Below are 9490 nucleotides of genomic sequence, written 5' to 3' on the forward strand. Positions count from 1 at the left end.
ACATTAGACTAATGACTTCATTATAGTTCTTGCCTTGGCTTTTCCATTGAGTTTAACTTTAATCAACTCATTTAAAATTTATGGGTATCACGATCTAAGTTAATTTAGCAAAAAGATTTAACATTAGTCTGTATGGGACCCTAGGTGATTCAGTGGATAGAGCACTATACTTGGAATAAGAAGAACCAGATTTCAAATCCCACCTCAAACACTATATGACTGGTCAAGTCACTCAACTGCTGTTTGCCTCAGTCTTCTTATCTGAAAAATAGAAATAATAGCACCTACCTCCCAAGGCGGTCATGAAGATCAAATGCTTCATGTAAACTCTTAGCACAGTGCCTGACACAGAGGAAGCATTACATAAATGTTTAGTCTTTTTTGGTCATGTCTGATTCTTTGTGACTTTTTTTTTGTTTTGTTTTGACTTTGATCTTCTATGGAGGGCTGTCTCTGCCCTCTCATAAATTATATGACCTATTTATATCCAATATATAATTATAGTCAAGAAATATTTAGCATTTTTTAAAAAGAAAGTTTTTTAATGCATTTTTTCCTTAACACTTTGTTTAACTTCTTGCTTAACTTTCACTGAATGAGAGTTTTATGCTCTTGAAATGAAAGTGAACTTGACTAGGCAAAAGCATGGGGCCAAGAGTGAGTTTTGTGACTTATTCACTTGTATTTAAATCTGCTGTCCTATTTCTTTTATCGCCATTATCAAGATTTATGTTCTGTACACCAGAAAGAGGGCTTCCAATCTTGCAAGTTGAGGAAGTGATGTAGAGATACAGCAAGTTTTTCTAGAACTTTTCCCATTCCTCTTAACAGAGAACAAAACCAGTGAGACTAGAGCCATTTCATGGAAAGAAGCATTTTGTAAGTCCAGCTTGCCTGTGCAGTCTTGGCCATTGATCTTAACTCCTTTATGGGTTGTTACTCTCCCACCATTTTTAACAGCTATATCCCAACCCTAAGGTTAATTTTTTTCTGAATTTATTCACTTTAAGAAGGGATGGGTAAAAGTAGATGGGTTAAAACCATTTTCACTAGCTACTGGAGGAATTCAAAGCACATTGATTTATCAAGGGCAGAAAATAATGCACAAAAGATAGGTCCAGGGTTAACATCTGTATAATTACCTAGGTGTTTAGAATTTCTAACTATGAATTGCTATAAATAATATTTTCAAAGCCTTCCCCCCACATCACATAATCCCACATTAAATCTGTCGAGTGCTTTCTCCTCTAACCAAAGTGCTACCCTGTTTCTTATGAAGAGGCAATCTGGACAGTTTATGGTCAACTGCAGGGAACTAGAGGAATTAAACTATATTATATCTTTGGACTCCTTCCTTTAATTCTGTGCTCAGTGGTTTTCTCTCATTCTTCTCTTGATGCCTTTTATTACAGTGAGACTCCCACTCTTGGATGCTTTATATATACTCCTTGAGTAAAAAGTCAGAAGTAAACTTTTTTTAAGACACCTTTTTCCTCTGTCAGTTCTGAGTAGCTCTCATAAATTTCTAGCCTTCGATTAAAAAAACCTATGAAAATGGCTCTGCATCCTCAAAGGCTACCCTTTGGAGTTCAAACTCTGTTAGGTTCTACCAAGCTGCAAAAGGTTCAATTACTAGTACAATGTCAGATTCTATGGATTTTTCAGAGGAGACCAACATAGATAAAGACTGACAGGTCCATCACCAGAAAGTTGGCATGGCCCCTATGTGCAATGATAGTCATGGAATTACACAAAGTCAGGAAAAAGAAGCAGAAGGTGCTAAGAATCACACAGTTCTTAGATGGTCTAGCCATGGTGGCAAACCTATGGCACGTAAGCCAGAGAGGGCATTCAGAGCCCTCTCTGTGGGCATGCCCCAGCACAGAGTCCACCAGAGTTTGTTACTAGAAAGCTCCAGGGAATGGCGCCAGGCTGTTCCCTTCTCCCTCTCCATATGTGCATCTTAGGACACCACCAACACCTCTAAAAGGTTTGCCATTACTGGAAGGAAATTACCATTTGATACTCTCAATATACAACCTTTATCCAGTGGTTAACAAGTATATACTTTACCAGAGAAACTTAACTATATCCAATGAACATTGTTACCATAATGAAACCAGAATGTATAAAGAATTTATGGAAAGAATCACAAGAATTTATGGAAAGAATCACATTCTCTGCTTATAGAATAAAGAAGTTTTCAGATAAGGCATAATCATGTGTCCAAAGGCAAGAAGAAAATTATTTCATGGACAGTAATTTGCTTGTCTTGTGACACTCATGGTGAACATAAGCAAATGTGAGAATACTAAAAGAAATAAAGCATTAAGTGAGAAGTAGAAGGAGGGGGAAGAAACTTAGGAATAATTTAACTAGATTTTGCAAATTAAATGGAGTCACAGGAATAAATGTCAGCAACAATGACTTCTGCACCTCCTCTAACCCTCCCTTTGTAGATCTTTATATGGCACTATGTAATTTGCATAATTCATTCCAGCTGTCCTAAAGAAGCAAAAACAGATCAAGAGTATTATTATTTTCTCCCAAAAGACAGGAGATTTGGCAGGAGAGACTGAGGCAGAGCCCCTGTGAGCTGTCCTTGAGTATGAAACAGATCCATATGAGCAACCTAAGAAAAGTTTTCCAACAGTCACTTGAGAGAACCTCAGATAAAAATGAAATTGTTGGATTAAATTCAAAGACAACAGCTTTAAAAAGACTAGAGGCCCTCTGGAGTATATAAAAGAACAGGACAGGAATGCTATCAGCCAGAGCTCCAGGGAAATAAAGTATTTCATGGGACAGTTGCTTTAGAGCAGTCAACTAACACCATCTTCTGGAATAGAGCTAAATAGCAGGGAGCAGCAATTTCAAGACCGAGTAAGAGAAGCCCCAAGAAGCCTCATGATACTTGCCTTTAGCCTCTGCAGTGATGAGAGTGAAAAGACCTACAATACTGACCACAGGAACAGGAAAGGGAAGAAAGCACCCTGTCCCTTCTTGTTGGCCATCACCCAGCTCACTATTGTAACCAATGGAGACTATAAATGTATAAGGTCTTTGGAAAGGAGTGGCCCTTGGAAGGCAGCTCGCCTCTTGATTCTTCAAGGATTCTTCAAAAGTGATATAATTTTTATTATAGTGTAAATAAAACATCTATTATTTGAAGCATTGTGATATTAAGTGCTTATTAGGGAGCTATTTTCCTTACCCTTAGGGGGAATCTGATACTAAAATTTTCAGGGTATTTTGAGATGTATTGATGAACCAGAAAAATTATGTCTCCACAACATACTAGGCTTTCATGATAGGATGGAGACCAACACAAGAAAATATATAATATGATTACTTCATTGACAAGTTGGTTATAGGAGAAAATGAAAAAAACTATAGAATAAAAAATTTAAAAGGTCAAAACAGATTACTCAGAAGGCTCATATTTATGCTGCTTCTGTTCTTAACTTTTGCCTCATGAATATATTCAATAATAATAAAATATCTTTATATTGCCTACTCTGTGGTAGGTACTGTTAAGTGCTTTACAAATATCTCATTTGATCCTCACATCTCTGGAAGGTAGGTGCTTTTACTATCTCAATTTTGCAGGTGAGGAAATTGAGGCAAAGAGAGTGGTTTGACCAGGGTCATATAGCTAGTAATTGTCCAAGGTTAGATTTGAACTCGTCTTTCTGACCAGACCTGGGGCTCTATCTACTTGTACCACCTGGCTACCGCAAGAAAAGAGGCCTAACTTCTTAACCACAAACAAATCTCAAAATAAGGGAGAAATTTAGCATAGAGTTGCATCAATAAGGATAGAAGAACAAAATGCTTCCACGTAAAGTAAAACCCTGTGAATCTTCAGGGAGAGCTGAACTATCTAAAACTCTCTCTGAGAACCCCCAGTCCTCCTATGTGCAAAGTCCTGCACAAGCAACCTTACAGGTTTTTGCTTTAAGCAAGAAGTTCTGCTGATTCCTACCTAGTCTTGTGATGGTCTGAAATCTCTACTCTTCCAAATGGGTGGAAAACATTGATCTTGAATATTCATTTAATGGAAGTGATTGTGTGGGATAGTAAAGAAATGGGGAATGAAAAATCCTAGCTTTTGGGACAAGAACTCACTATTTCACAAAAACTGCTGGGTTAGGGATGTGATTAGGGTTTTGATTTTTAAAGTTCTACTGCAAATATAAATAACATGGAAATAGGTTTTGAACATGTATACATGTATAACCCAGTGGAACTGCTTGTCGGCTTTGGGAGGGGGGAAGGAGAAAGCAGGGTGGGGGAATCATGAATTGTGTAACCATGGAAAATATTCTAAATTTTAAAAAATGCTATATAAAAAATCCTCAAAAAAAAAAAAAGTGGAGGGAGCTAGGGAGCAATAATATAAAGCTGGCTAGAGAGCAAGGAGCTTAAAGAAAGATGACCTAGAAATCTTTCAGCCATCGTCTTTTCTTGGAAAAGTTTGCCCAGGGTTAGAACCATCTGGTCTTCAAAGTTTGAGAAGGCTTAGGGATATGCCTGAGCTACCTAGAACCAGCTTTTAGGAGAACCGATTGTTAAATTTACAATGAAAATGTAGAAAATATATAGCATCTTGGGTACATTTTTATTTATGTAGAGTTGGTAGTTAAACATTTGCCAGGACACCCCGGCTTAAGCTATTCTGGCTTAGAGATCTGGTTCCAGAAACAATAAATATTAGAAGGGACATAGACAGACCGATATGGAGGAAAGTCCCAAAGAAGTGGGAATAAGAGAAAAAAAAGTGAAAAGAAAAAGACAAGAAAGAATGGACAAAACTCCTTAAGACAAAATCAAAACTGAATAAGCATTGTAAAAGACCACAGCACAATGAATGAGTACTATAAAGCAAAATGTACCAAAAGTACTCACTGAAAAAGAAATAAGCATTCTGTTCATTTGTCAAAAATCCTAGAACCATGACACAAAAAAATCCTACAACTATGGCAAAAAAATAGAACTAGACAAAATGCTCCAAAAATAAATCTTAAAAGATATGATTGAAATTAGGTTAGAAACAAGATCTCAGTGAAGAAACCAAGGAGATAACAGAATGGATAACTCAGAACCCATAAGAATCTCTCCAAAGTTATCTGCAGCATGAGTTGGTTTATTAGATAGGTATATGGATATGTGCATATATTTGTGTAGATGCACAATGTATATACCCAAGTACACATAAACACATTACATATAATACATACATATGTATTTCTGTATGCATACTTTTATGCATGTATATATACTCACACACAAAAGATGTATGATGTAGCTGAATTGAAGAAGAAATCAGAACTGAATTGGTGAAACACCCTCTTTGTTTTTGAAACCTCAAATTTACCATTGTCCCATGGGGACTCGTTTTCAAGAAACTCTCAGACTGACCCTGGTCCTAGACTAAATAGACCATCAAGCACCCATTGAGCATCCTGGTTAGGAGTGGTGGAAGTAGGTAAGTCTTAGTTACCCTTTTGTCTTAGTTTCTCTTTTTTGCATTTAAGCCTCTCCCAGGTGCCCTAGTCTCATGCTACAATCTCTTTCCCAAGCCCCAAACTAAACAGTAAGTAGTTTCTTTGGTTGTATTTCCTACGGTATTAATAGAACCCCAAGGTCTTTATCTCAGCAGAAATCTCCATTTTTGATGGTTTTTGTTTGTTTTCCCAGAGACCTGAGCTCCGGTAGCTCAAGGTGGCATGTGAGATTTTTTCAGGTTTACAAAAGGTAGCATGGTATAGTTGGACTTGGACTTGGAGTCAGGGAGATGGTTCCAAATACTGTCTGTGACATTGTTTAGGGATGTGTGTGCTCTTTAAGCCAAGACTTAGCTTTGAAATTTAGATAATACCTGAGGCATATAGTAACACAGAATGGTGTGGTTCAGATAAGATCATAAACTTTGTACTCTAAAACATTATATAACTGTCAACTATTATTATGCCTTATTATACCCTATTGCTTCTTCCCTCCTATTAGAATATAAGTTCCTTGAGGGTAAGGACTGTCCAACTTGTTTGTATTTATACCAGTCCTTAGCAGAGTGCCTGGCACACAGAATCATTTAATCTTTTATTTATTGTTTCATGAGAGGGTTCAAGGATGGGGTGGGGGTAGGGGTGAGCTGTGACCTGAAATGTTAAAATACATCAAATTACAGAATTTCATTATCACCCACCTCATGAAATCATTTAATTCAATATAAAGTAAGTGGACTTTGTAAAACAATAATGAAATTAAACAGATGATATACTTATTTTACATTAAATCAGTTAAATATCTAGTGATACAAGTCTTCCTTAGGAAAGTTAGAAAGTTCTCCCTTATAATGAACCAACATCTGCTTTCCTCCCAACTTCTATATGTTGCTCCTAGCTCTGTTTTATGAAATCAAATACTATTCTGTGAATCTTTCAAATATGGGAAGATAGCTATTATTTGTCCATAAAGCTCTTCAAGGCAAAATGTTACTATACTTTTCCCAATTACCTAATGGTCCCCTGCTTACATGGTTCTATAATGGTCATTGTCTATATAGGAAAGCCTAATCCAAATTTAATTCAGTGAAGCACACATTTATCATAAGTGAAACTTATAGAGATGGAAGGGCCCTCAGAAGTAACTTTAGTGACTCATTCTTGAAAAGGAATTGCCAAACTTGTATCACCTGGATCTGCTTGAAGACTTGCACTGAGGGGGTTCTTATTACTGCTTGGAGCAGCCCATTTTCCTTTTAATCTGGGTAATAAACCTTTTCCCTCTACTTGGCTTTTCCTGTGTGGTTAGGCCAAATTCTTTTGAGTATTTGTGGACCTGAACACATTCTATCTGAGCCTCCCATGTATCAATATCCTATAGGAGGGTCACACTGGAACTACAATTTCTCCCTCTACCAGTGCTGGTCTGTATCTTCCAATTTAGAGCTGCCTGGATCAGTGCTGGGCAAACTATGTGGCCCCCTGAAATGTTCTATCCAGCTGTGTGACATTCCTAATCTGAAGAATACAATGAGTAGGATACAATACAATGAAACTTTGAAAGAGTTGCCTTAGAAACGGACTGACAGATGAGCATTTCCTTTCCTTTGGTCCCCTCTTTAAAAAGTTTGCCCATCACTGGTCTAGGCCCTAGAGTATTGAGACACTGTGATTTGTTCAGGGTCATACAGCCAACCTCTTTTTAATAGTGTGGCTTGAACCTAAATCGCTGTCTCTGAGGCTGGTTTTCTGCCATGTTATGCTGCCTTTCTGAGGGTCATGATCTACTAATATAATTTTATTATAATGACTAGAGAAATACAACAAATTAGGAGCATATGTTTTTTATTATAGTGCTTCAAAACAGACAGTAAAAGTTGGTGGTTCAAATTGAGAAACTAAAAGTTAACAAGCAAATAACTTATTCTTTAGAAAACAGTCGTAGAGAAAAAATACTTCATGAACTATGCCCCTCCAATGCAGAGAATTAGACAACCATGCACAATTAAAAAAAAAATGAAAGACCAGTACTTGAAATGGTTTTTGTTATAGATGGTAGCATACTGATCTCACAAAACGATGTTCCACTTACAAACATTAAATTTAAAAAGCAGAAACTTTACACTCAAAATGATCTTTGGGTGGGAGGTGGGGGGTGGGGGGGAGAAGCCGTGTTTAGCCTCTAGAGCATTTATTAGTTTAAGCCATGGATACAGGAATTGCAAGGCTGTGTCAACTGACGTAACTTTTGTAATAAAACCAAGAAATTGCTGAAATGGTGACTTGGTAATGTAAATGCCCTAAATACAAAGGTGTAAGTTTAAAAAATTTGAATAGCAAACTATAGAATATTAGAATGACTGACTATTAAGAAAAGAAAGATGCATTACATGTCTTCAAACTGATACTAGACCACAGAAAACATTTGCTTCAGGAAAAAAAAATGGCGCCTGAATACTTAATTTTCCTAAGGAATTCTCTGAAACCAATAGGCTTATACCCAAAAAAAAAAATAGAATTAAAATCTCAGACACAATATATAAATATCGGAGCAGTATTACAGTTCTATGCCACTATAAAAATATAACAAATATTAACAGGCTAGGTAAACAGGTCTTTCAATAGTAACAAGATAGGATTGATAAAATTACATGATTTAACGGCCATTTATAATAGGTTGATTTTGGTTTACAGTTTTACAAATATTTACAAATTCATTACAGAAAAAGGAACCATCTTGATAAAACTGCCTTTAACTAAACTTACAGGAAAACTCCATTTGAAAGTTTCACCAAAGATGTGGCAACAAAAAGAAATAAAGTCTCTAAGGAAGGTCTGAGCTGAAAGTTAAAAAATTTCTAGTCACTTACCATAAAATAGTGAGTTTGGCAATTGATTCTAGATTAAGCTTTACAATTCTAGGCTGATGTTCAATGTAGTCTTTGTTTTGTTTGAGACTATTACTGTGATCAATATAGTATAAAATATTTTAAATAAAGACAAAGTATAATTATAAACCTAGGAAGTTAGTAAAGTTTTCTTTCTATTTTCTTTTGGGGTAGAGTAGGTAGCAGGGCCAGAGCAAGGTTGGAGAAAGGACAAAAAATAGAAAAAGATTAGGATAATGGTTAAGGTCAATGAAGGGTAAATTATTTGCTTAGACAACAAATATATCTAGTATAACTTCTTATACTCTATATTTTACTTAGTATTCAAAGAATAGTAAGCAGTATTTTGAATTTTGTATCCATGATCAATAGCAAGAAATAATCTGTAAAATACATAATGTATAGCTATAATTTATTAAGATTGATTCCTATATTAACTCCCCCACACCCTATGAATTTCAGCTATTATCCTTTAGCAGGGATCTTTGTGCAAATTTATAAATTAATATCCATCAAAATACAATTTATAGGGAAAATAGCATCAGTAAAGCTAGAACTTTATGTTAACTTGAAAAATTCATTTGTAGCAGTTATATATCATACTCATTTCAGGACTATTGGTGGTCTTATGACTATGCATACTGAGAAAGATTTCAGAATTACTAATTAGCACAGAATCCAAAACATAAAGAAATTAAGCAATGGGTAGTTGAAAAAAAAAAATTCAAACTGTAAAACACAATCCAGCAAGACATATGTTTGCTGCTACTATTATCATCTGTGATGAAGAAAGTCTGGTAAAATGTAGCTTGGCAGATTTCTTAAATTTGTATTTTATCAATTTAAATATACCATCTTGTGAAATGAATATGCACCTATTACTGATACTACCAAAACCATATTTGCATATAATACCTAGCTTTATTTCTTAATGAAATAATAGCATTATTCATGGTAAAGGAAAAGTACAAAACAGGTATATCCTACCTACCACTGTTGACTAGTTCTTTGAAAACATGATATGCTAAAATGAAATGACTTTACATGGAGCTCAGTTAGTTCCACAGGAACAACATTAATGCACACAGTGAGTGA

The sequence above is a fragment of the Gracilinanus agilis genome, chromosome 3, assembly GCF_016433145.1.
Source record: "Gracilinanus agilis isolate LMUSP501 chromosome 3, AgileGrace, whole genome shotgun sequence".
NCBI lineage: Eukaryota > Metazoa > Chordata > Mammalia > Didelphimorphia > Didelphidae > Gracilinanus > Gracilinanus agilis.